The sequence below is a fragment of the Apostichopus japonicus genome, chromosome 13 (genome assembly GCF_037975245.1).
Source record: "Apostichopus japonicus isolate 1M-3 chromosome 13, ASM3797524v1, whole genome shotgun sequence".
Lineage (NCBI taxonomy): Eukaryota > Metazoa > Echinodermata > Holothuroidea > Aspidochirotida > Stichopodidae > Apostichopus > Apostichopus japonicus.
Window position 1 is genome coordinate 21,574,987 of NC_092573.1, and position 27,801 is coordinate 21,602,787.

The 27,801-nt window shown below is 35.4% G+C and overlaps 1 protein-coding gene and 2 long non-coding RNA genes across 14 annotated transcripts in view; 1 reads left to right on the top strand and 2 right to left on the bottom strand.

Annotated features, from left to right (window-relative positions):
* LOC139979103 (uncharacterized) overlaps positions 1 to 27,801 on the bottom strand; it is a 201,824-nt gene that overhangs the window by 56,966 nt on the left and 117,057 nt on the right. The window lies entirely within an intron of this gene.
* LOC139979106 (uncharacterized) lies at positions 10,123 to 13,321 on the top strand. The gene is made up of 2 exons (XR_011797083.1): positions 10,123 to 11,269; positions 11,424 to 13,321. It is a non-coding gene; the product is annotated as an uncharacterized lncRNA (long non-coding RNA).
* On the bottom strand, positions 11,960 to 13,607 carry LOC139979105 (uncharacterized). Its single transcript, XR_011797082.1, has 2 exons — positions 12,151 to 13,607; positions 11,960 to 12,103 (listed from the first exon to the last, which is right to left on the bottom strand). It is a non-coding gene; the product is annotated as an uncharacterized lncRNA (long non-coding RNA).

Genomic DNA, 27,801 nt, shown 5'->3' on the forward strand with positions numbered 1-27,801 from the left:
AAAACGAATAATTAGGGTAAATGATCCGGAAAAGCATCAAATCTATAGATACTTGTAACACCTCACAAAAACAAACAAAAAAGAAGAAGCTTTTAATGTATTTTGCTATTGTTCACATATAAAAGTTTTCTAAGTTTTCAAGTTTTTTTGGGGGGGGGGGCTTTTAGCACATATTTTTTATATTCTACTGTCTTTATGTTTGAAAGTTATGTGTCTATTATAATCTTTTTGTCATCATATTTTGCGATGTAATTAAAACCTATTCAGTATAAAACAATGCTGTACATTCTGCCAGCAGGAAGGGGATGGATTGTTTGTAACTTTACTATTTCTGATATTCATTGTTGTATTGTCTAAGTGGTGTACAGAAATTCTTTGTACTGTAATACTGCCCTCGCTCTTTGTCTGTTTATATCTTTTTTGGCAATTATCAGATTGCATTGCGACAAATCATATTGTCTAAGTTATGGTACATATTGTTTTCCCAATGGTTTCATTTCTGGTCAATACATACTTCCTTTTTCTGCACTGCTTTTGGGTACAAAATATCGTCATTACAAAAACTGGTCAAGCAAATAAGCTTGAGGGGGAGGGGGATTTTTTTTTGTATAGATTCTGCAACTATTTGCTTCATTCTTATTAAATGAGGCAAGGATTTGATTAACTCTACAATATTCAAGAAACAATCCTATCCAGTTTTAGTTTAAATTTGTGAAGAATTGAGTCTCCCGACATCAACTCTTTTGTTATCGTTGCCAGTTTAACTATCTTTGGTAAATTTCATTCAATTTTTTTTTTTAAACATATATATATATATATATATATATATATATATATAGATATATATAGATATATATAGATTTAAGTATATGTACATAGAGACTGCACACCTCCTAACTTAAGAAATTGCTCTTTTTCTCTCACTACAAGAAAACATGACAACATTTTCTTGATATCTTTAATTATTTTCCTTCCCAAGAAGTAATTTGGAAATGTGATCTCCAATGTAATATATGTAATCAACACATCTGAGATCAAAGTCTCCACGGTTACACCGAGCAATAACTCAGACTACTGTAGGCTATACTGAGATATTAATGAACACATTTTAGGAGTCAAGTACCTGACTAATGGGGATCTGTAAATTGGAATTTTAAATTAATTTGAAAAATTATGTTCCCATGTTTCTAACAGAAATTTTTATTTCCGTTATCATTAAAAAGCTTCCAAGATATTGTTCGTATAGGCTATAGGCAGAGAAAAGGAGGTTATCATGCTCTGAGACATATGTACAGCGAGAAGTAGGTGTAGGTATCAACTTGACGTGTGTAGGCCATGAACATTCCCTCAGTAACTCTTTGTAACACTTTTCACAGCATGGAAAGCAAACTATCGACATATATTTACTCTGCTACAGAACACTTATAATGGTGCAAAATACTAGTTTTTTGGGTTGAAATTTATCAAATTGCGATGTCTCATGAGCACATAAAACACACAAACTGTGGACATATATATAAACCTACAGTTTAGTCATTTTTTCTCTGGAGTGATTTGATCCAGGGATGATCTCATTTTCCATGACAAAAGAAAGACTAAATATTTCGATAGTATTCTAAACAAAATAGAAAACGAAGACTAAATTTATCGACTAACGATCAAAATGTTTATAAGCAGTATCATTTCATAAACATTCCCATCATAACCATTAAAAAAAAAAAAAAATTGAATTCCAGACAGAAAGCAATTTTTCTTCAAATTATGCCTGGCAGTTATTTGACTAGCCAACAGTGACACACAGGAGACACTGATGAGGGAATGCAAACTTGGTTGCGGAGGTACCCTGGGAAATAACTTTTGGCATTTAATGTCCTCACCCTCCCAAACAACAAATGGCTGAAACCACTGAAGTAGCTTATTATTTGATGACAAACATCTTGAATATAGATTTGAGAGAATCTTTTTTCTCTTGAAAAAAAAAAAAAATGAAAGAAAAGAATTGTTTCTATGTCTCAGAAAAAACTGGATTAACCCCATTATATTATCCTCTGAGATTTAGCTTCTCGCAGAGCACGAAATTCTTTGATTTTACCATTAACACATGTTTAAAAATAACTTTCTAATTGCAATATGGTAATGGAACTCTTTTTTTCAATCCTCATCCCCAAATTGGGACAATTTATTCCTCTCTACCCTCATTTACACCTCGTAGACGATAACAGTTCCTAGATGAAGGATAAGATGTATATTAAACAGCTGGTTTGTGCCAGTATACAAGATATATGAAACTCCTACATGAATTTGACACTGTGTAGACTTTGCAAGTTACATTAAATTATACTGTCAATATTTAGTAAAAGAATCACAGATAATGGCAAACACTCGAACTGGAAAAAGAGAGAATAAAGAAAGGTTGCAACAGAATGCAAGACATAGAAGGAAAACAGAAATACATGCAAATGTATGACAGGTGATCTGATGGAAAGAATAGGTAATGTTAAAGTTACCACCACCGATATATGCCAGAATAGTACTTACAATCTGGCTTCTTGATATGAATGTTGGTAACTTTCACACAGAATAAAAGTAAGGTTAAAATTACCAACACTCATATGGATCAATACTGGCTTCTTTGTTATGAATGTCAAAACCCCTCACCAATATCTCATGAGGAATTTAAAGGTAATATTGAAGTTACCACCACCTATATGGATCAATACTGGCTTCTGGTTATGAATGTTGAAACCCCCTTTACCAAGATCTTGTGAAGAATTTTAAAGGTAATGTTAAAGTTACCACCACCTATATGGATCAATACTGGCTTCTTGTTATGAACGCTGAAATTCCCTCACAAAGATCTCGTGAAGAATTTTAAAGGTTATGTTAAAGTTACCACCAACTACTGTATGTTGCTTCAATCTGGCTACTTGATTTAAATGTTTGAACCTTCACCAAGAACTTCATAAGAATATTAGAGGTAATGTAAAAATTACCATCTCTGGAGTTATGAATGTAACTTTACTTCACCTTCAGATCTATAATTTAAAAATTAAGTATCATCAAAATTACTAATCATCTATGCAATCTTAGGGTATAATGTTAAAACAATCATTAGGTCAATGGCTGCATACACTTTAGATAAGGCTCTAAAGACCCTACTCGATGGATGTATAATATGATGAACTTATGTATGCGTGTATGTATGATTGCCAAATAATTTTGTAAGCTCTCTGCCTTTAAACAATATCACATACAATACTATATTCTTTCATGGGTTTCTCCTAATTTTAAATTAAAGTAAGCTCAACCTAGGATACCAGTTTACATATATATAAATATATATATATATATATATATATATATATATATATATATATATATATATATATATGTTGCATCATGTGTTACTGCTAGCTGTTCCACTATCAAACTCACTCTTATCTGCATTTCCCATCCTTTTCATAAAACTGTTTTCTGTTTTCTACTTGAAATTTAAACATATCTCTTTAAAATACAATATGAAGTTCATTACACGAAAGTTTTGTACCTTTCTCTGTACAATCAGACGCTGCTTCTTGCGCTGTGATTCTCTGTTGTTGAAGTCTGAAGACATTTATTACACAGACAAACTTCCCAGGGTTAATCAAACTGTTTTTTTTATTTTGTTGACGAGGGGTTCATGAATTCTTTAGAGAGGATGCTTAGGGCATCATAAAGTGTTGATGTGACATAGACTACTTGTGTACATATGGGAGAATGCACTGCATTTGATATCAATAGCCCCTTTATAACCTTTGGCATCTAAAATACAGAGCAAACATCACCATTGTTTTATCCATATATGACCAAAAAAACGAAGAAAACAGAAGTGAGGCAGTAACAGACAGTTAATCTTAAATATTACATCAGATGATAAGAAGAGAATTTACAATCACAGTGTAAGTTAAAATTTTAATTAAAAATCAAGAAAAAATTATAGAATATAAGATCTGTCTCATGACAGCTCTGTACAATTTTGTAATAAACAGAAATTGTTGCAGAAACTTGTGTTTTCCAAATTAGGGAATTCCAAATAATTCCCTGTGGTTTTGTAAACTTTTTATGTCGATGGATTGCGGGATGAGAGATGCTTAATTGAATTCAGCTAGTTCTTTACATCTCTATGGCAGTAATTTTTTTTACGTGTGCAATTTTCATAATTAATTACTGTTTCTTTTGTGGCGACGTGTAATAATTGCTTTTCAACATTATATGAGACTATATAATATTTTGTAACATACTGTATGTTGAAGAGATATGTCTGCACTGATGGTATGTGAACAGTGTTTATCAAAACATGATTAACAGCAAATTTGAACTAGATGAAACAGGCAACGATATAAAATGGATATACAGTAGGTGGCAACATCCTTTTCTATGTACATACACAATCTGTTTTGTCTTTCAATACCGAAAGACAAAATAAGTACACAAACAGCCCCTTTAATGGATCACAGTAGCACATTAATCGTACATTAAACAGATTTCTGAATCGATACTTCAAACTTTATTACAATTTTAAGTGACTGTCAAGGACAACACATCGAATTGCTACGGAAGTAAAAGCATGCCACGGCGTATAAGACGGAATTCTCCGATCTGGAACACCCCCTGCAGGAACCCTGACATAATCTGGCATTTAGAATGCAAAAGTGTGGCAGAATTTGTGAATATATCAAGGAGTATGCAGGGGGGGATCTCAACATGATATATCAGTTTGAATATTTATAACCTTTGATGGGTGGGCATTAATTCCACTCTAAACCTGCAAACCCTCAGTAGAAGAATGACCTTGGGAGGCCGAGTTACCAAAGATCATTCTGGAGTGTTGACCTGTATCATGGCGTAGATTTTTTTCACAGCCTGAAGTGCAGTTTAAAGGGTTTCAAGGATTAGTTCAAATGCATTACTGGCATTAACCAAGCAAGATTGAGTTGTATGATTCAGAGTAAACAAGAAAATATATTACTACCATTTGAGTTTGTCTTCTACACCTAGTTGTTGTTGGCCAAAAAAATTTTTTGCACAAACTTACAGTTTCCTCAGATCACATTCTTTTACTTTGTGTATTGGTGTAGGTATACAAATACCCATGTCACACACTTATTCTAACAGACTTATATTCAGCTTGAAGTCACACTCCTATTCTAACAGACTTGTATTTAGCTGGAAGTAGTGTTTTTTGGAAATCTAGTATGGATTATTATTATTAATATTTGATTTATCACTTAGTATATAACAAGGTGAACAAGACAATATAACTGCAAGTAAGTAAAAAATGTGAAAGGAAGTAAACTAAGAAACTCTTTTGGGCTTAATCGAATAGAGTACTCCCGTCAAAGAAAATAGATAACCTTAACACCTATAAAAGAACTACCCCCCCCCCCAAAAAAAATAGATACCAGTGCGTGTTTTAAGTGCTCACACTTTATTGTTCTACTAGTACCATGGAGGCTCTTCTATTAACTCCATGCTAGTACTCATATAACCATATTATCTCGCTCATACAACAAGTCAGCTCTCTACATGTTTACAGTTTGTCTAGAACAGGGTTTCCCTAACTTTATCCCCCCACAAACCCCCTGTGGAGTTGTCCACGAACCCCCAACTTTTCGAGACACGGCCTGAGTCATTATTATACTATAATACGCATAACAGTGCTTCATAAAAGAACAAGTTCATAGTGTAATATTGTAGAGTTTGTCGATAGGTACGACTTTTGTACATTACTAAATTATATGATATATCAGATTTTAGTTCAACTAAATAAAAGTACTATAGTTTTAACTTTCATAAACGTCTCACGAACCCCCTGGGATGGACTCACGCACCCCCTGGGATGGACTCACGCACCCCCCCTTGGGGTTCACGCACCCCAGTAAGGGAACCCCTGGTGTAGAATGTTAAACCCATCTTCTCTGATAGCTATCAGATGAGTTTGTAATTATGGTCATTCCTATACTGCCCTAGAGGTGGTGTATTTTGGATTATTTTTAATTCGCTTGAAATCCAGCCAGTTGATTGCCCTTCTGTTCACCACCTGCTTCATTTCACTGATATCTATTTTGTCCGCACAACATCTGTGTACATTGATTCTAACGACAGACTGAAATGGCATCTTTTGAATCTAAACACACAGCGTAAAAAATAAATAAATACATATAACAAGGAATGGAGGTTGGGGTATAAGCTGTAACTAGTAGCCGAGGGTGATAACAACGTATCAGAAATTCTAGAAAACTAGGATGGAGGGGAACCTTAGGTCACAACAGAAACAAAGTAGTGCTGAATAAATGTGTTTAAGTGTGGTTGTTTTAGTTACAAAAGTCTCTGTCATTTTGGTGTACTTATATATACGTCTCCCACGTTTCTTAGCCTTTTACTATTCGAGCACTTCAAACAAATTACTTCTAGTGAATGAACATTAAGACTCCATAAGAACATGTGTCGTCTATATTCATGTGTTGATCGATCCTGATATCTGACTGTTAGTCATAATGTAGGTAAGTGTCATAACAACAGTTCTAGTCATGTATGGTTGCTATAGCAACAGTTCTACATAGCACACGTCAACCCAACATTTAAAAATCGCAAAAATTTAAATAAATTTGAAGGGTATATACATACTAAAGTAGTATATATATATTTTGTCAAAACTTATAAATTTTGAAAAGGTGATAAAAATCATATGAAAATTTGAAATGTAACAAAGTCACTATTATTTGACCCAAATTGTATTCATTATATTATTAAAAGGGATATTCCAATGGCAAAAGTTAATTCTTTAGCGAAGTTGCTGGCAAGTTTCTGCATCTTTGGGTCAAACTCACATCCTAATTGCAATTAGCAAGAAGAAAATACACATGTTTAAAATTTTATGAATGCACCTGGCCACATCAGAGCTAGTACTATTATGTAATCATGTCCTTAACATTTTGTCTTTTATATTATAAAACGATGGAAAGTTAAGTTTATAGACAGAATTATCCTTTTCAAAGCAATATCAAATGTTTCATCACATCCCTAATTCCCACCTCACCTAAAAAATCCAAAGCCCTACAACAACCCAATTAATGTAATTGCAAGGCTGATTCATACTACAAAAATATAAGTCATAAGATTAACGGTCTCAGCAGGTAATGTCCACAGATCTCTTGGAAAGTCATTCTTAAAATTACTCATATCCTAATGACTAAAGTGCACAAGGTTCCACTTGAATGCATTCATATCACTACTTGATATGTAAAATACTATTTGTATTGAGTAGTATTATTTACTGTATGTTTAACCTGGACACTGCTAATGAACTACAGAGACCTATATAGAATTTATAGAAATTAATTAACTATATAGAATTCACTATATAGAATAACTATATAGCTATATATAGCTAAATAGCTATATAGAACTATATAGAATTAACTATATAGAATTTAATTAAATTGCCATGATATCTTTACTTCTAAACTACAGTATGTTAATCTATACAATGCCATCCGCCTCTAATGACCATGTGCTTAATTGTAATAAGGAATTTGCCAAATGTACCACACACTTGCTATCACAACATTTTCTCTATTGCAAAATCATTTCATGTAGCAAAACTATATACATTTTGTCATATTTCTCATATTGTAAAACCAAAATACCTCAACCAAATACTGTGACTAATAAACCGCGTTATTTATTGTACTAATAAAAAGAACCGTTTGATTTCATTGTCTGCATATATTTCTATGAAACAACGTCACCATAATAATGCACAATTTTTGTCACCTCGCAAGAAGAACATCTCAAATTACTCTTCGCATTTTGCTCTACCTGTGTTAGATTTTGTTCCTTTTAATTATGTACCTCTCCTCTGTTAACGAATCCTTGTACTAACGACATATAATCTGCTCCAATGATAACCTTGACAGCTATTAGACATTCAATCATCGAAACTCTCAGAGAAAGAAAATCAGTTCATACTCGGACACCTTCATCAATCTCCCACGAAATCCAACCAATTTCCACATTTATTCCCCCCCCCCCCCCCTTCTTCTTCTTTGAGCTGATTGCATGCCATCATTCCTCAGCGGTTAACAAGCTTAGACCTCCCCCTCGTCTAAAGTAAGAGTTTTATTTTATTTAAAGAGCGTGTGTGCTTAACCTTTACATCATTACAGTTTTAAGGGATAAATAACTCAGATGGTATAAATTACACAGTATAAAGATATATATATATATATATCCCAAATTGTCAAGTTGCTATCTTCTCTCTTAGTTTTAAAACACCTTTGGAATAAAATATTCTCAAATTTGATAAGCTTAGTCCAATGTTTTTATGCTTTTCTAAAGACCAGAAGGAGAAGGAAAAGGAAACAAGTTTACAGATCACTTTTACAGAAGACTTGCAAGATATTTTCAGATACAAGCAAATCTAAAACTGTGCTATGTTGTGGATGACTGACTGATTAAGACACTTGCTCAACTGCCAGGAATTTATAATCCAGTCCCATTAAATGATGGTATATTTTCAATTGAAAGCTATATATAGTAGTTGACGGAAAATACTCGCTTGGTACAGTTCATTGATGGTTAGTAGGGAACGTGACAATAATATGAAAAGCTGTCTCCCTATAGTAACAAAAGATGACAGACGAGGTATCAATGTTGATCCCTCCTCTTCTATGATTTATAGTTGGGGTGGTGTGGGGTGGGGGTGGGGTGGGGAGATTGGGGGGAAGGGCAATGAGTGATACTTAGAAAGAAAGGTAACTTAAACCACAGACATAAATGTCTCCATCATCCTTGCTCCCTTTGTACACAATCTCTATCATAAAAACTAGTGTTTATACATACACCACAACTCGTGCCACATGGTACACAATATAAATCATGAACACTAGTGTTTATACACTACCACCAGTGTTGCATGGTACACAATATATATCATGAACACTAGTGTTTATACACTACCAACTTTGTACACCATCTCTATCATAAACACTAGTGTTTATACACTACACCTAGTGCCACATGGTACACAATATATATCATAAACACTAGTGTTTCTACACTTCCTGTCATGACTACCTTTGGTAGATTGGTTTTGTCACATCTAATAACATATATCAGTCTTACACGTAGATTTGCTCCTAAATGCGCCAAACTCTATCCCCATCGAGAAACATTCATGAAAAATCCTTTCACGATTTTTCTACTTGAGTAAGCTGCAAATTAAAAGTGAGATTAAACACCAATATGTTCCAGTTGAACTTAAATCTAATAAATAAATGGACCGTTTCATTTCCTGCTAAAGTTACCGTGTAAATAAAAAACAAAATCTCCTAGTTTTTGTAATTCCTTGATTGCACTGCTGATAGAATCATGAGTTTGGAGTGTCATCAACGTGACAATCGATACTCATGTTTAATTAAGGACTGGTGTCTCACGTTTAGCGTAGTTCAGTATATATGATTTGAACTTAAATTGTATTTTGGGCCATTATCCGATTTCACTCCAAAATCTTTTGGGCAGCTTTTCATTTTTGTTTACCTTACTGGATATATTGAGAACAAAACACCCGTCACATATTTGCTATTTAATAAAGTGACTACATGTTTTATAAATAATTGATTCCATGTAATGAACAATTACCTTCAGGTTTCATGTTCACATTCAATTACTGTATAAAACGTGAAGAAATTACTTCTGAAATCACTTATCCACTAATAAAACAGCCCAGAGTTTTTTGTTGTTGTTGCTACGTTCAGTATGACACATACAAATACATTTAAGCAAGATAGCAAACTGCTCAGTATCAGCCCTTGTTGCTATGCCCGCCTTCCTCCCCTCCCCCAAACCACCACAACAGCCCTCTGCACCCTCAGAACGTTGAATATATGGCAAGATAATCAGGAACACACCATTGTTCTAGAAAGATTTACTCAATCTGAGATTAACATCAGAAACTGACTTCAAAATTCAGAGGAAATCTCATGCTTCCACCATAGTGTAAACACTATAAAACCTTCATTGAGCCCCTTTGAGTTACAAACAAAGCATTTCTGTGGCACATTTTTTGCATTCTACAACAAGAGCCCAAGGGCACTGTGGTTCCTTGCTTGGGGTATATGACAATACACATGATATTATCAAGCAAGATTGGGCTGAAAAAGTCCAAGTAATTGTGGTCCTACATGTACCCATAAAGTAACCAACACTACAGCCAACACTTTTGTGATCACAAAATGTGATCGGATTTTTTTATCAAATGGCACTTTTGAGATTGGTGACCTCAGATGACATGACCTTTAAGTTTCAAAATGTTCCACCACCCCATTCACAACTTGTCCCAAAATATCAACCATGTCACACCTTGGCATTGAGATTTAATTGCATTAAATGTCAAAAAATTAACTTTGAACTTGTATGTAACGTAAAACACAAAGGTCACCCTGAGGTCAACATGTTGACATTTTTGATCGGTGAGACATGAATATAGCATCAAAATATAAAAATTTCAAACATTTTTTCTTTGCCCATTTTCTCCCCCCATAATACTACTTTTTTAACATTAGCTGACCTTTGGTGACCTTGGATCACATGACCGTTAAGTTTGAAAATATTCCCCTATACCATTTGCAACTTGTCCAAAAAAATCAACCTTGTCACACCTTGGCACTGGGAGTTATTGCATTAAATGTCTGAAAATTAACTTTGACCTCAAATAACTTTGCACACGAAGGTCAAATGGGGGTCAACCCATTGACATTTATGATCAGAAGGTACCTTTAACATCTGAAAATAGTATCGAAACTGTAAATATCCCCAAAACACGAAAAGGTCACCAGAGGTCAAATTGAGGTCAAGGGTCACCCAGATGCGGGTCGGCAATTGGATTACATTGAAGCAACTCCCAACCCTAACGGACAATTTGTTCTCAAGTTGTCCCAAAAATACTAGTTTTTTATCATTAATTGACCTTTGGTGACCTTGTATCACATAACCGTTAAGTTTGAAAATATTCCCCTATACCATTTGCAACTACTCCAAAAATATCAACCTTGTCACACCTTGGAACTGGGAGTTATTGCATTAAATGTCTGAAAATTAACTTTGACCTCATATAACTTCGCACACGAAGGTCACACGGGGGTCAACCTATTGACATTTATGATCAGAAGTTGCCTTTGACATCTGAAAATAGCATCGAAACTGTAAAAATCCACAAAACACTAAAAAGGTCACCAGAGGTCAAATTGAGGTCAAGGGTCACCCAGATGCGGGTCGACAATTGGATTACATTGAAGCAACTCCCAACCCTAACGGACAATTTGTTCTCAAGTTATCGTAAAAATACTAGTTTTTTATCATTAATTGACCTTTGGTGACCTCAGATCACATGACCGTTAAGTTTGAAAATATTCCCCTATACCATTTGCAACTTGTCTCAAAATATCAACTGTGTAACACCTTGGCACTGGGAGTTATTACACTAAATGTCTGAAAATTAACTTTGACCTCATATAACTTAACGTACAAAGGTCACCTTGGGTCAACTTATTGACATTTTTGATTGATGAGACCTAAATTAGAGCATCAAACTATAAAAATTCAAACATTTTTTTCTTTGCCCATTTTCTACCCCCAAAATACTAGTGTTTTGACATTAATTGACCTTTGGTGACCTCGGATCACATGACCGTTAAGTTTGAAAATATTCCCCTATACCATTTGCAACTTGTCCAAAAATATCAACCATGTCACACCTTGGAACTGGGAGTTGTTGCATTAAATGTCTGAAAATTAACTTTGACCTCGTATAACTTCGCACACGAAGGTCACACGGGTGCCAACCAATTGACATTTTTGATCGGAAGGTACCTTTGATATCCAAATCTAGCATCAAAACCAAACATTTTCTTTTTTGCTCGTTTCCTCCCAAAATAAGCACATTTTTTCTAATGTGACCTTTGACCTTTTGACCTTGGTTTCAGATGTAGTTTAATCTCCTGATTCCAAAAAACAAAACGAAAAGTCTGTACAACCGTCCTAACTCCGACCGAAAAACTTTGACCTCATATAACTTCGCACATAAAGGTCACACGGGGTCAACCTATTGACATTTATGATCAGAAGGTACCTTTGACATCTGAAAATAGCATCGAAACTGTAAAAATCCCAAAAACACGAAAAGGTCACCAGAGGTCAAATTGAGGTCAAGGGTCACCAAGATGCGGGTCGACAATTGGATGACATTGAGGCAACTCCCAACCCAAACGGACAATTCGTTCTCAAGTTATCGCAAAAATACTAGTTCTTTATCATTAATTGACCTTTGGTGACCTCGGATCACATGACCGTTAAGTTTGAAAATGTTCCCCTAACCAGTTCACAACTTGTCCCAAAATATCAACCTTGTCGCACATTGGCACTGGGAGTTATTGCAGTTTTAATATTTTCAGTTTTTGGACCATAACTGACCTTTGGTGACCTTTGTGAGCACCAAAAACAATAGGGCACACCTTCTCCATATGGCGGATCTAAAGTCCAAGTTTGGCCTCAATCCAACATTCCCTTATTGAGATAGAGCGTACCCAAGCGTCACAGACGCACACACACACACACATACACACACACACACACACACACGCCAACCTGACTGCATAGGTTCCTTTTGCTAAAGCAAGGAACCAAAAATCTACAAAATTTGTATAAAGTCAATATTTTCTAGTTGCGTAAGGAATCTAAGTTCGTTACTATTTATTTTCTGGAAATTTTCTGATCTGATATAAACCATGTTCTGTTTAATAATCAGAAGAGAAAAGTCAAAGGGCTTAATTGTCAACTTTCTTTTACGGTTTGTGCAAATTGTTGATATCATAAAGTATGTTGAATAAATACTGCAATATGTATACATACACTGTCGGGTACATAGTACCTAGTACTAAACTGCTAGCAATTTAACAGTGGATATTAAAGCGATTCTCTGATTTGAAATTTCAATTTCGAGGAAGTTCTCTCAATTCTGTGAGCAAATTCCAAAGCTTTACTTCTGTGTATTAAAGGTGGTATGTTAACTGGACGAACCATCCATGGATGCTGCGTTAGTACAGTACACCCTGGACAATGCTCAAACCACTTCACTAAGCCCGTCGTCTCAAATTGACGAACACACGAACTGACAAATGACTGGTTCTAATGGCAAGCAGGCTCCCTCATTAATGCAACTAGAGTCCATGTTGCCAGATGAATCATGCCCTCCGGATAGATTCCGAAAGCATATTAGCAGATCTCGAAAACGAGAGAGAAAAAGGCCTGACAGGAAGAGGGTGACGATACATGCGGTGAGAGGCGACTGATTCCATAATGACTGACCAATCCTACATGAAAATTTGATTACGTCCTTCCACCCTCACGGCAACTTCTCACAGTTGCATTGTTCCATTTCTGACACGATCGATCAGCTCAAGGTTTAGGTCATTTTTCTCTTTCATCGGACAGGGATTTAAATCCTGTTAAAGGTGGTTTATGATCAGCAAGACCACAATGCTATCTAGAATTAGAAGTACAATCATCTCCAGGGAGATCTATCATTTTAAAGAAACAAGCAATTATCGTCTTTTCGAGAGATGAGTATAGCTTATAGATTACTTACTGACTTCACTTAATCTACAATTGTTTAGTTCTTATATCCTGGAATTGATGGTTTGGATATCAGCTTCCTGATAATTGGTATACACCTCGTTATTATGAGCAGCATAGAAAATAAAGGGTGGGGGGAGGGTGGGGGAGGGTGGGGGGAGTGGAGGAGGAGAAACAAGAGAGTGATATCTCTAGTCTCTTGCAAAGTCTCATTGGACGATGCGTAGTGATGTATACAGCAATGTAGTGGTGAACCACAACAAGTACATTGAAGATGAAGCACACAGACCTGCACAGTTTTCAGCAGTATCCACATAAACTATGAGATTGCTGTTGGATGAAACTACAACTTATCATATTAGATGGCTGTACTGTGATGACATGTATCATCATAGAGATACGGCTCAAGGATCGACAAAACCATGTACACGTTCTGTCTATCCAAACGAGCCAAATCCACCCCCCCTCCCCTCCCCTTCCCCTCCCCACATAATCATCTTTACATAATTATATTAACTAGTTACACTTAGAGAGATTGCTTTTAACATTGTTTTTTACTTTAATCACTTAACTATGACCTCACGTTCTTCAATTTTTATAGCTTTTATATCCTTTCTTCATTTTTTTTATACTCCTAAGCTTCCTATTTATAAAATTGTTTGAAAATTATATTCTGGAAATGAACTAAACCTGAAACCACAGAGCCCTAGGTTGACTATTTTTTCAGTATACATTCCCTACTTGCCACATCTTTGGCTTCTTACAGTAATGTAATTTTAGACTCCTACTGCACTATTCTGGGCTATCGCTGTAACGTATTAACGGTCATAGCCACCGTCGGTTTCCATTTCGTGTTCGACAACTCTGCAATGAGGCTAAATCTACAAAAAACTTTCTTCGGCAAACCAGCATAAAATCTGAGACTTATCATCATCTTCATCACCCAGACTCTAATCTTTCCTTTTGTTCTTCAACTTCATGCAAATCCATAAACCTAATGAAATTTGGTAACAAGAACCTCTTGTATCCTTGGAGTAAATTGGAGCTATCAATTTGCAGAGAACTCCCCAGACACCGATGTCCTAGATCCATTGGTAATGATAGTGTATCTACTGCAGCCTATAACTCTGATATTGATAACTCCATTATAACCCAAAGATGAGCTCTTTAACAAGGATACAATTTCTGGAATCGAATCAGGATACGAAATGAACCGGAACATATAAAATCATCCCCAATTTTGGTTTTGATGTCATCGAGTTTGACATATTCTCACTTTTCCTGATTATAGGTTTCGGTTCACATTTAACTTTTCATATGTAGGTCACATGGATGGACTGTGAAGCAATGACAATAAAGTACTTGTACCCCCCCCCCCCCCAATCCAGCACACCTGGTTAAATGGTAAAGCCCAAGAAAGTGGAAGCCATCTTCACTTCTAACACTTCTAAACAATGTGGTTTTACGTTTGTTTCTCGAGAGCATCTCGAAATATTGCTTTCCGTGCCTATTTCAGAGAAAACTTCTCTCGGTATTAATTAACCTTATCCCAGTGATGCAGATTACGAGGGAGCGCAGCCGCCTCTAAGAGTTTATCACGTCTTAGCAATTAAAATTGACGTTTTCAGCTAATCTAAGTTGGATAAATCATCGGGCCACGTTAGTTTTTTGCATGTAATGACATATTTGCAACTGTCTAGTCTTTTTGCATCCAAATTTTGATGATCTCAAAAAATTCTCAAAAACTTTACAATATGTTTTTATCGATGTCTTCATCATTACAGTGTTAAAGGAGACACCAGACTACAAATATCAGCATGAGTCTACACCAGGGGTGGGCAACCTTTTTGAATGAATGGAATGAATGGGTGAAAAATTGACTGGGCTGCACCCAACCAACGACCTGCTGTTGATTTTAAACCTTTGATTCCGAGGACTTTCAAGCAATAGGTGTGTGTACTTAATCTGTATTCACAAAAGCATAATGTCAATACAGTACAGTCGATAATTATGGGGATAATAGGCCTACCTGACAGCATCATTAGTGCCAATAAATTCTAAGCAGCTAGCTTGTGTTTTTGTGATGATGTAAAATAGATTGATTTATTTCTTTTTCTTGAGACATCTCACAGGCTGCAAAAAAAATCACTGACGGGCTACATGTGGCCTGCGGGCCATAGGTTGCCCACCCCAGGTCTACATGATAGGGATAACAGTCATTAACAACTTGACCCAAACAGGTAAGTAAATGTGTATGCCATTTGGGAGAATTATTTAATGTTCTTCACACACAAGGCTGAAGACTCGATCAAGTCTTAACTAATACAACACTGAGCTTCCCTTGATGACTAGTAATTCTCACAAACTTTCCAATGTTTTAATCGATGTCTACATAATAACAGTGTTAAAGGAGGCACAAGCCTATAAATATCAGCATTGGTCTACATGATAGAGATAACAGTCATTAACAACTTGACCCAAACAGATAAGTCAATTTTGTATGCATTTTGGGTTGAAGACTTAATCAAGTCTTTATATGACACACTGAGCCATGCATGTGCTTCAATTTTTTTGTTCTTCATTAATATTCATGACAACGATTATTTTTTCTGTAATTGAGATTTTGGGTTTCTCAATTGCTGAATTTAATATACTGAACTTCTTTACATGGCCTAATGATGTCATTGGCTTCAGAATCAAATCTCTACATATTCTACAATTGACAATATGAAAGAAAAACAAAGAATGGGTGTAATATTTCAGATCCTAGGAGCATTATGACATCACAGATTCACAAAATGGCAGCTCCTAGACACAATACTTCAACTAGGCTATACATCCCAAACGGAATAAGATTTTCTTGGTCGTTTGGGAGAGTTGACTGTTCTTGACAAGTATCTCTGGTCAAGTAAGATAATGGTTGGATTTTGTGTCCACTTTTACGTTTTGTCTTGTATCATATACGTATGCATACACAGCCATTAAGAAAGGGCCCCCAATTTATTAATAGGAGAATCTTCCAATACAGACCGGGGCACTCTTTGACGATCTATAACAAAGACTCGTTCACATAATTCCCTAAAATATTGCTCATAAAAGTGAGAGTAGGACTCTAGGGGAATTTGAAGGAGATTCTGTTCATGTGTAGCCTTGCTTCTTACCAAGAAAATTTTCATTACTTTCAGGATGATGTCATCAAGGCTTTAGCAGGGAATATCAAAATGTCAGATTCTATCCTTGTCGCTTTCATTTCATGGTTGATTCAGGCAAAGTTTAGCACAGCTATGACAGTTGTGAAATCAACAACATATTTTTGTTATTTAGCAAACTGCTATACAACATGACTTTCTGGAAATATTTAACTCATCTTCTGTATTATGGTCAATGTGTAACAATGTGTGCAGCCATATATGATAACAGACAATGCACAGTATTAGCTAAATACTTAATATATATCATACCACCAAAAATAAAAACGTTGTCTTTTCTTTGATAAAAAATCTATTAACCCCCGATCAGGGGTAAAAATCTACTATCCCCCGATCAGGGGTTAAACTTCTTTATTACTTGGAATTACCAGATAGTGTTTGTCACTCTCGTGGTAGTCAATGTGTTGTCAATGGAAATGTCAGAATTCAATATAAATAACATCTTGTAAGCAATCTAAGACAGATACAAATCAAACCATGTATTTACTTAAATATATTCCTACATCTTCTAAGAACTCTATAGACGGATAAAATTCAAACCATGTATTTACTTAAATATATTCCTAATATAAACAACATCTTGTATGAAGTTATCTGTAGACAGATCAAACCATAACCATGTTAATTTACGTATACATTCCTAATATATTCCTACTATACTCCTCAGTGTAGTTCTGGAGTCACATTTTGATGTTATCTCTATTGCTTCCCTAACTCTGTGAATGATATTATAATATATCTCGTCTCAATGACACTGAAACAAAAGTCCAAATTCCCTTCTGTATACTACATACCTTACATACCACATACAGTAGTTAGAACTTGTATGACATTTACATACAGAATTCATAAAAATGTTAAGTTATAATGATATGACTTAATGTATATATCTCATGGGATATATAATATTTCTCCTTGAGAATTAATACTTGCCTTCAAGTGCAGACATTAATATTTTAAAGTTTAATTATAACAAAAAAAAGCCGTCGTGGGTTTTTACACAGTGTACGACAACATGATTACGTTACAGTCTGTGCCCCATATCCTTATGATAATATCTAGTGATATCAGTATCAAAGGGAAAGCCGGGATGAATTAACGCAGGAAATTCACACAGCGAGCTTGAGTAACCATGCAATTCAGCTGCATTAGGCTAGTTAATACATGTTTCTGTAATAGTGTACTAGTTTATAGAACTAGTACATAAACTTCATGCATGGTTTCGTTGAAATATTATTTAATATTAATTATTATTTTAAATGGCTGAGGTAAGTCCCAAACACCGTCTGCAAATGTAAATATTTGATATTTCCAAGAATTAATTTGAATACAATACAATTGTTACATGGTCCAATATTTTAATTGTTGATCACTTTGACTTTTTGCACCTTGAACCACCTCAACCAACCTTAGACAATAACATTCGATCATATCATTAGATCTGTGACCATATTTCAAGTGGGTACACCTTTAGCATGGTCCCAATGAAAATTAAAAAAATTAAATTTGATACGACCACTTCTGGTCAAATGGCAATGCCTGAAAATAAGCACATCTACTGTGGCCAGTGTGCCTGCCTATGAACTTAGCAACGTTTGTGGAATTACACAAAACAGAGATCTTTAAATATCAAAATTTTCCGATACCCCATTGACGCCCTGCTACACTTGAGAGATTGTAGCAACCCTTTAAACTGTTGCCTTGGGCTATATGGCTTGTAGCTAGAAAAAGATATTACTTATGTAAAAGAAGATGTAAATTGACTGTAGGCCAAAGGCATATCCAAATACAACAGCTCAACCTGATGCAAAAACAAATAAAATAAGAATTCAAAACATCAAAAGGTTTATAAAAACTCACCACCTGGTCGTTTCCTACATTTATATTTCAAAACATAATTCCCATCGATCTTTAACGACTTTGATGGCGCTGAGGGTGTCTGCAGACGTGAGACACGGCTCGGTTTGCTATGACCTATATCAGCGATGCTGGTTTCCTCTGGTACCCCCATAGGGTATCAACTATGCACAAGACACAAACCAGGTTCTCCCTAACACCACCACCAAGACCACCAACCTCCTGGGGTAGGCTGTTATATCACAGCTGAACCTAACAATTGTTTCCCACCACTAATAGCAAGTTCGTTGACACCTAGAAACGTTGAGAACTATGTCATTCCTGACGAGGTAGTCCTTACGCTTTCATCTCAGCTTGTCTCAGCATCAGTGATGTTATCGCAGACGCTGCCCATCATTTTTAAGCTCTTATCGAATCACAGCAAAAAACAAAAGTGCTGTGTAAACCTGAACACTTATCAGAAATGAACATATCTGATTTCAAAACTGATGAATTTTTTGTCACCCCTCTTTTGAACAAGAAATGCATTAAAAATTTAATTCAAGAGCTCAAAGTTTTCCTAAGGTAAAATAATTTTCACAAACAGAAAAATCCCAAAGTTTGTCAACATGGCAGAGTTCGCAAAGAACCATTATTCTGAAACAGTATTAAAGATCTGCGAAGCTCTGTAACTGAAAATAGTGGAAGAGGTACATATATTAGCCTCGGCACAATGTGTCACGTTTACGTTACGAGAAAACGGTAATACTGTCGCATAGCAGAGATCCTTCAGAGTACAATATGCCACTTTCAACGTCAATCCCATATAATGTAAAATGGCTTTCTCCCTTTACAGTCCTGATATCAAAAAAATTTTATTGTGACTTTTCGGAAAAGTTACCAATGACATGTTTACTGGCGTCTCATGAATTTACTTCCCTCAAACGTCCTTTGGCCATGAAATGCCACTAAATAACTCCACGGAAAGTATCCTAAAATCCCACTCCTCCGATATCTAGGCCTCGCCGATTGAGGCCACTAGCGTTTATACCTCTCGATGATCTGCTTCGACAAAATTGAAAAAGAGAGGCTGGCGGACACGACGGGGAAAAAAAAGAAAAAGAGAAAGAATTCTCAGGTATTTCCTGATGTGCTAGAGTTACACAGTTGTGTACATACACTTGGACAATCTGGGAATGCTCGCTACTTGGAGTATCTGTATCCCCCGCACAGACGTGTGTAAACGAGCGGTAAACTAGTTAATTCCTGTTATGTGTGTAGTCAGTCACGATGAATACCGTTGGATATTAGTTGATCATAATTACAGTCTGTCTCACTGACGGATGAGTCGTACCCATTACGTTGGTTGATGGGGTGAGATGAGAACGGCTTCCTATCGAATTAAGGCAATTTCCTAAGCCTGCTGCTGATTCATGCAGGTAATGCAGAGGTGTTCTTAAGGACACGGACAAACGGAAATTCCCAAAGCATCGACTTCTTGCACGGTTCTAGTTTATATTATTTATCTGAGACTCGATCGATCTAACTCCCACAAAATATCTGGCGAGGAAGTCCATTGATGTTGAAGAATAAAAATGTGGTTTAATTTCAATATTGAAAACATTGTCCAGTAAACTCCAACATAAAATATTAAATTGTTCCTGTATAGCACCTATTAGAAAGATCATGTAAGAAACACTTGAACCCAAACTGATTTTGTGGGTGGTTGACCAAAATGCCTGAGTAAGTTGTCCATTTGTCCTTCTCTACATATTCTAAGTTATGCAGCAAAGTTGGAAATAAAAAAGGAAATTGACTAGCTTAGTGTCCATCCATTCTACGTTTATTCTGATCCTCTGTTAGGAATAGCACAGTGTATAAAGACAGTTTAACGGGGAGGGGGAGTAAAAGGCAGTTTTTTTACTACTTCGAGTGAATGAAATTTCAAGATCGATTGAATATTCTTATCTTTATAAGGTTCTCCTTTCGTTCCTGAAACAGACTGATAAAGATTGATGGAAGCCTCTGCTAGAGCTCTCTGCTCTTACCATCGATACTCACTTCACATAATCACCAGTTGACAGCAGTAATCATATCTGGTCAAGTGAACACATTTAATTAAAGATATTCTCGGCAATATGTCAGCCATCTATCCAGGTACTTCTCACCCTCTTTCTTTTTTTTCTTTCTTTTTTCTCGATCTTTTTACGACATTCCTCTCAAGCGAGTAGGGCGAAGAAGAAATTCATAAAACGAGCTAGTTAAGTCTGTATGTCACTTGTCAGAATGACTCTAATCAAATGATCCTGCTTCTTTGGTTATTTTTTTCCCCCTCACTTTTGGCATGTGAGACACATTTCATGCCGACATTTTATGGATGCTGCGAGTCTGCCCGAAAATCCCCAAAGTATGAGTAAGAAAAGACGGGTTAGAAGTGTCCCCCTCTCTCTACGAGCTCGAAAGCATCTCTAACGAGCTTGAGAGCATCTCAAGTTGAGCTGATTCATCCAACGGGGGAAGAGTTATTTCCTGCGACTCTGACAAGCCAAACAGTCCTAAGTTCACGGCGTACATTAACAAATCTAAATGCTTGCATCACTATGTAATTTGCTCTTAAAGATCAATAGAGAAAAGTCCGTCCTTATGTCAACACTTCAGACCGGAGGTTCAGTGCTCCGGAGGGCTTCAGTTTTCCCTCTTTATTACGTACCAGATCTGAGGCCACTACAATGAATCACAAATGTTTGTAAGGTTGAAACAAAATAAAAACAGGAACACAAGTTCTAACTCCACCCGTACGATATCTGTGCGATTGAGTTCCGAGATGCAAGACTGGATTTTTTTTCTATCTCTTAAGAGTCGGAGGTGCTCGATGGTGAAGTGCCAAGGCAGAATTTATGTACATGCTTTAGTTTCTCCATACACTCCCACAGTCCTTCCTCACTTGGGCTTCATTTACAAACTTCTTGTAGACAGAATTTTGAATCGTACTTGATAGCGGCTGTGACACAGATAATGAAATCTGTTACAAAGTTTTGTTAAACACACACTCAGGTAGCAGCGATAGATAGGCAGGCAGTTAATCAATGCGGCAAACTTTCACCTTCGTAAAGCCACGGACCTTGAAGAACAATATCGGAGACGGTTAGAGCTGGGAAGCTCGCAAATCGTATCAGTCCGAAGCGACTTGAGGCCATTTCCCTCTCTCTCGAGGAAAGACAATATCTCGAAAGCGATGACGAGAACGTTTAATACGCGCATTAAGAGCAGAAAATTGTCTGGGAGATTTACACCGAGTATATCGACAGATTAAAGAAGAAAAGAGAAAAGAATTGAATCAACTACCTTGGCAATCTGAGTACGCAATTTTAGACCTGAAATGTCACGACTTGCGAATTAAAAAAGAGCTTGGCCTCTCTGTCAAAAAACGAAGGGCAAAAAGAGACGAAAAAGCTGAAAATGTTATGCTCGGATTGTTAAACTGATTATTGTGTTGTAAATTTTAATTTTCAGACTTCACCGATCAGGATTGGATGATACCTTTTCCCGGTGTTAAATTTTATGATGAAATCAATTTGTTTGGTGTCAGTTTCACCGTCTATAGGGCTCAAGTTTTCCACCGTCTATTAAAGTTTGAACAAGATCTATAGCATAGACCTCTACAAACACTAGTTGTGGGCTGCTTGAAAAAAAGTATAGATTTGAAAAAAGAAAAGTTTACAACTATTGAAAATCAGTAGTTAACTGGAGGGAAACAAGATAAACACACAATCCTTGTTTGAATCTTGAAATACACTCTTCAAAAATGCTGGTGCCAGTGAGTGAAAAGAGTTGGTTAAAATTCCCAGAGGTGTTAAACATCACTACCTGCATAAAGACAAAACACACAGATTTCCTGTAACCTGCAAACGCAAGGAAAAGTATAAAGCCGAAAAAAACGAGATGCGACAAAGATTTACACATCTTGATTTGTCCGTCTCAATATACCACCTGAGTACGTCACTTTACATCTCTGCGAGTTCATCATTTAAACTGAGATGCAGAGGCTCATATACAAACATATACAAAGGGTAGCAAATGTAGGACAAATATACCTTCCGTCCATATAGTACCTTGACATTAAACAAAGGACTCCCGAAGGATTTAGTCAGTAAATCAACATATCATGTTGCAACCGTGAAAAAAAAAACGTTTTTTCTTTTTTTGCTTAGGGTAAGGAGAAAACAAAAACTGTCCTTTTTGCTCTTTTTTTTTCCTTGGTTTTGGCGAGTGCATTCGTTTAATGTTTGTTTGTTTTTGTTTTGTTTTAATATACAGCTATTACCAAGTGATGACAATCTGGGCTTTCAAAAATGAGCCATATTCTTTTGACGATAAGAACAAGCTCTTCAACCCAGAATCGTTGATGCAAATAAGTTAGGCTAAATTTCTCAAGGTCGTATTTTTATTAAAATATCTATTTCGACAAGTAATGGTAAACACAATATCCTGTGTTCAAATAGCTGAACCTGCAAAAATTTGTATGAAGGCTTAAAATAGGATTGATATCATTTTTCACTTCTGAAAGATCCAAATTGTTATTGGAATATTCTCTCCCAAATGGATCATCTTTAATCTGAGCCATAACTTTTTTTTCTGATAAATAAGGATACGACTACAGCCAACGCAAAAAAAAAGACAACAAAATCCCACTACAATAAACAGTAAACAATGGTTAGTATTATTATTCTTCTTCTCAAGATTAATCTTTACGACATTTTGTTTTTCCAAATTTGTATTCATCTTCAGTAGCCAGGATACAATGACACTAATTTCACATAAGTGGCCTTTGATTAGTCTGTTCAAACTTGTACTATATTAAACATTTATTTGTTAGAGGCAACAGTCAAATACATTTGAAATCGGAGTGAAATCAACACTGTCGCCCTCCCCCTCCCAACCCCCGAGAAAATAACGATATACTTGTTTGATGGCCCCTACTAATCTAATATACCTCACCATACTATTACTTGCTTCAAAGCCCATCCATACTTAGTTACTGATTTTCTGCTCTTTTCCATGAATTTTATGATAAAGATGGAGGGAAAAAATTGCCCAATTGGCTGGATTCATTTGTTAAATTGTATTTTCACATCGCCTTACCTATCTGACGAAGGAAATATCCTTGCAGTGATATGACAAAGAGGAACAGAGGAGAATGATAAGATAATCTTTTTTACTTTTCCATCTCTAATGACTTCCAGTCTTCTATCCTTATAGCTATAAAACTGATTCACAGTACTTCAAATGGTCATACCCTTGATGAAAGAATCTCAGACAAATGAAATCTATCCCATACTTTAAACATCACCACTACCAGCACTAAAAAAATATATAAAATAAAAGAGGAACATGTAAGCCTGCAAACGGACGGAAGCGTTAAGTAATATGGCACGTGCCGAAAGAATTATCTTCTGATTTCACTCTTCTGTGTCATAAATTGAAACCTCGGTGTCGTGATCATAATTTCAAACATCAGCTGGCTGTTTTATAGTTTAATAATAATACTAATAATAAATGAATAGTTTCGAAGTACGTCAAGCAGTTTTGAAATTTTTTGGAAGTGGAATATCGTTGAGATATTATTGTCAGATTGTTCATTCACCTCTACTGTACGTGGCCTATTTCAAAATATGCTTTATTTCAAGTTTCTAATCTCTGATACTTGTCTCTATTTATCAGCTGAAAAACTAAGTTGACAGTATGTATGTGAAAATTTAGAAAATAAGGTACGGTACCATGAAAACTCAACAAACAAACACACAAAAAATCGAAAAATTGGCACTAAAAAATTGGCACTAAAACAAAGTAGTTTGAGTATTTCAGAGGTTACTATTCCTCGATACAGAATTTTGTCATAAAATAAATGGACAAAGGTATTTGCCTCCTGGCCATTCCATTACAAGATCTTACAGAAATGAATGCTTCTTTTAAAACTAAAAGCTTTGCATCTTACCATCGGATGCAAAAATGATCCCATAAAAGTCTTAGAGAGCCGCGGCACTTATGACTATTGTGTTGCACTCTACTAGGGAAATGTAACAGTATGTAATAGTTTCAAGACCTTAGATTGGATTTTGGCATCTTTGTTGTTCAAAGTGAGGATATTCAAGCTTTCAAGGAGACATTTTGTATCATATTCACTGATCTTTTTTTCTCTCTCTTTTTTGTTACATCTGACTTTCAATGACCCTCAAAAATATTCGTTCTTAATACATGAGAAAAGATTCTTCAATGGTTGGACAAATAAACAAAGGGTAGTGTCACCTTTTCACTTTCCATTATATTCACCAAACTTAATTCAGGCTCACATATTAGATCTGATGCTTCGTTTACATTTTATGTTTGAATATTTATGAGATATGCATGAGATATGTATAAATATGCATGAGATAAGGATAAGCATGAAGAATCTAGCTGTATCGTGTGTTGAATTGTCACAATGTGATGGTACCACCACACTGAACCATTTAAGAAGGATGACTTGAGACATGAAATGAAATCTGATTATGTTGTAGAAAGTTAAACACCAACTATTATATGTCCAGCTTATACAAATCTATACACTACTTATATTTTTGATAAATTGATCCTTTTTCTTTTTCAACAGCTGCGTTTACTCAATTGAAGTGACTGAACTACATAGTCAGATACACAAACCGATAGGAAAACAATTAGTACTTAAATGGCTTCAAATCTTTATATATAATTATGTCAACAGTAACTCTCTATAATGCAACTTAAGACCAAAGAGAGGACTGTATCTTCCAGATGGTTTGCCAAACATTGCACCCACAACAGCATCAAAATATACCATAAAAGCAAATGTCAGTGCTTTCATTATTCAATATGTCTATAATTAAAACTTATCTGAATTCACAAAAATTTTAATGTTTAAGAAAGACAATTAAATCATCAATCATAAATTCCCAATTCAGTAAACACTTTTTTTCACAAGGAAAGCATCCTGTCACATTCTTTCTATTTGAATAATTGTCTCCCCCCCCCCCCCCTTTCTATTTATTGCTTGTGAACAGAATGATCGTAAAAATCTCACTATGCTTTGTAATGCAAATACAGAAAACTGCTGTTTTTCTTACTTTATCACAGTTACCATGGCAACATATCGCTAAGCCCTTGGGGCTTCCTTAGTTCCAATCAATACAGTTAAGCTCAGCTTGCACAGTGTGATGAGTTTTATGAGAATATTTACAGTTTAGTAATCAAAATATTGACTTCAGTATTTTTCTTGTTTTTCAACAAATATGTAACATACATGATGATAATGCTTCATGGAGGGTAAATATGCATCCAACAGTATTACAACATATCATATATTCTAACAATAATTTTCAAAATTTTCTCTCTCTCTTTCTCCCAATTCTTTTGTTTTCTTATTTTTGTTTTTATATATATTAATATCAAAGAATTCTTTTATCACTTTAAGGTCTTACTGAGCACTTCCACCTCCAAGTAACATAATTGAAATAACCTGTGGGCTTAACGTAATGTCCCTTCAAGAAGATTTCACTTCATTTCATAAACACACATCTGAATTGCAACAAGAGATTTCTTTTTCTTTGTTTATTTTTCTCTTTTTTTATATTTGTTTTTGTTTTTTTTGACAGGATATTTGGCGGAAAGAGAGTCAACAAAGAAAGCACAAGCTAAAGTCACAAAGATAGAGCTTTTTAAAACTCACGGAGGAGGTCATATTTTCTAATGATTTAACCTTCTAGTTTTTGGCTCTTTTTTGTTCAATTTCAAAGCTTGAGGCAGGGTGTGACTCAGCTTTGAGAATTGCACTGACAAACATGAATGCTAGAATAGTTTTAAATATGAATAAAGTCTGTATGATTCCAAGGACAGAAATCATCGCAAAGTACATGCAAAAACTAATGGACGTTCAGAGACAAAGTAACAAAACAAGAAAAGAAAAAATTGATCTCTGAACTCAGTAAAGTGAAGGACAACTCACGGTTACGGTTACGGTTACGTGAGGGGAAAGGGCAGGGACATAAAAATTGATCGTTTAAAACAACATTGCAACCGTACGACTAATTAGACATTTCCAAAATATTTCACTTTTTGTTTAACTTTCTGAAAATGGAAACTTGACTATTCATGCTACAAAACTGCAGAATTGTTACCGAACTTTTGCATCAAATATCATCGGAAGTTGTCCAAGCTTAATGCGATATATGCCTTTAAGCTTTGGTCCTTTTGTCAACAACATGCATCCAACATATAAAGAGAAATGAGGATACATATGAAAAGTAGAAACATGAAAAAGTTCTTCTTTAGTCCCCTGTAAATTAATTGGTATTTTCTACTTCAAGCTTAGGTGAATCCACTAAACACTGCAATGTAATGTATGCAACAAATAAAGTTAATAAAATGGGTATATGGGTGTATAAACCTATATATACCATTTCAAATATATATATATATATATATATATATATACCCATTTTATTCACTTATATATATATAAATCTACATATATATATATAAATCTACATATATATATATAAATCTACATATATATATATATATATACCCATTTTATTCACTTATATAAATCTACATATATATATATATATAAATCTATATATATATACCCATTTTATTCACTTTAATTGTTGCATTTTCTTTACTTGCATACTTTTATTTCACACTTGTAGTCCCATTATTTTCTTTTCTTTTCCCTATTCTCTTTCTTCTTCGGGCGGATGAAGGAAGAGAATGTTTTTGCAATTTTCCACGAGGTAAAATGGTGCTGCCTGGGGTTACTTTCTGCGCATGAATTATGATACACTTAAGCCACGTCCTCAATGCATTACCCTTTCTTGCACGGTATCCCAGGTGACAGCCGATCCGTAAAATTCTCTTACATCACTGATAGCCAGGGTATCTCGAATAACCCTCCGAGAGGCTGTAATTGATGTCTTTTCTATCCTCTTTCCCATTTTATGAATATTCCTCTGGACTGCAACATCTTCCCAGATCTTATTTTCATAAACTTCAAAAAGAAATTAGGTGACAT